The sequence below is a fragment of the Morone saxatilis genome, unplaced genomic scaffold (genome assembly GCF_004916995.1).
Source record: "Morone saxatilis isolate NCDOM2014 unplaced genomic scaffold, NCSU_SB_2.0 Contig5, whole genome shotgun sequence".
In the NCBI taxonomy this organism is placed as follows: Eukaryota; Metazoa; Chordata; class Actinopteri; family Moronidae; genus Morone; species Morone saxatilis.
Window position 1 is genome coordinate 1540726 of NW_023340095.1, and position 1905 is coordinate 1542630.

General features: G+C 38.6%; 1 protein-coding gene across 1 annotated transcript in view; it reads left to right on the forward strand.

Moving 5' to 3' along the window:
• Positions 1 to 1905, forward strand: part of clasp1a (cytoplasmic linker associated protein 1a) — a gene marked incomplete at its 5' end in the record, with an annotated part of 76255 nt that overhangs the window by 50397 nt on the left and 23953 nt on the right.

Genomic DNA, 1905 nt, shown 5'->3' on the forward strand with positions numbered 1-1905 from the left:
CCACTCAAACAGTCGGTGCGCTGCAACGTTTCATGAACCAAATAAGCGCCAAATTTGACATCATATCCGAGATTTTAAAGGAGCAATGTGTAATTTTGGGCCACATGCTCCAAAAAAATTAAGTTTGCTAACAGTTTGCGGTCAGCACTATAATGAACTGTAGTGCTGCAGAGATGCCCTTCCATACACATCTTATTCTCCAGATGTAAGAAAACAGGTTTATTTTGTACACACCCAGTGGAAATTTAATTTGTGACTCAAAAATGATTCCTACACTATTCGTAATTTATTTCACAAATAAAGTATCTGTTAAAATAACCGCGACATGATGTTTTTACCGTATTTGCTGTGATTTTATTGGAATAAATGGAACAAAATGAGGCCGAAATAACTAGATAATGATGGAGATTCGTAAAAAGTCTGAATTCATATTTTGTCGTGTCTGTTGGTAAAACAACGACAAAATAACTTTTAAAATGCTTGTTTTATGAACGATCAGGGCTATGCTAACTTGGTTCATAGTAAAGTAATAGTCAGTAGTAGTAGTCAGATTAGCATTCTAATTTCAGTAGATATCTCTGCAACACAACTCATATGTGCTACCTATGAACTTAGCTATAATTCTGGCCATATCTTAAACATTGCTCCTTTAACTGTCCTTTGTTATGTGGAGGGTTGTTGTTAAACCTGCTCTTTGACTGTACTGTTGTGCATACGATGTAGCATGAAAGTCTGGAGTCAATGGTAATGCAAATGTAACTGAGGGGAAGATCAGGCGTACTTTGGCACACTATGCTTCATCTTGATAAACTGGAGGAGATTATTGCACATAGTAACACTTCCTCTCCACCTCAAGGAGACGTTTATTTTTAGCTTGCTGTGTGATTCTTGTTATGGCGTTCACCTTTTTCCAGGTGCTATTTTTGGCTTGTTGTGTAACAGGCTACGCTAGATGTTCTAAGTGAGATGGCTTTTGTCCCCAACTTATCTCCTCCAGTGGTCTCGCTGGCCTCAGCGGACCTCGCTTTTATCACACCTGGCGCGTTTTATAACTGTGCCCTGGAAGTGAGAGTGTGGGGAAAGTTTTATTATTGTGTGTGTGAACAAATGTTAAACCAAAATTTAATATGTGGATAGCTGAAAGATGCTTTTAGGGTGTTCTTTGGGTTGTTTTCAGGTCGAGTTGTGTTGAGTTACGATGATAATGTTTCTTGTTAAATGTGACCAACAGCTTCAGACCCTCTGCATGTTTACTGTAGCATTAACCTGACATGCTGGTTTTAGATTTAGCTAGAAACTAGTCTCTCAGTTTGTCACTTAAGTGTTTCATTAGCTAAACTTCCAATACAGAATGTTTTTCTACTCATTGTAAGAGGTGGGTAATGTATTATAGCATTCATTACGTTAGCATATAGGTAGCTGCAAAGGATATTGAATGTTTGTCTGTCTTTCTCCAGACCTGGGTCAAACAGTTTGCCAATATTTCTTATGGTTTGTTTTAGCACACAAGTGGGATATGACAGAAGTTCTTAAAAGTCACTTAACCTGTGCTTTTCTGTGGTTTATGTCTTAGCTAGCATTAGTGCAACTGTCCTTACAGGTCAAACCCCAACCATGTTTAACTCATTAACATACATAAAAATGGACGGAGCCAGGATATCCTGGGTTCGGCAGCAGCCGTGGTCCACTGATGAAGTTATTTGGAGTCTGCACAGTAGTGGCTCAATCATGACTTGAAACCCCCTTTTTATAGCTTCAAATAACTGATTAAAACCAAACTTATCTGTAAAATTAGCGTGAAAAGAACTACCTACCTTTGGCTTCACTTTTTTGGGGACCTGTCATGTCGTCCCTCTTTATCTTTAGCGGCTGTACTCATCGATTACATGCACCAGACAAAAATGC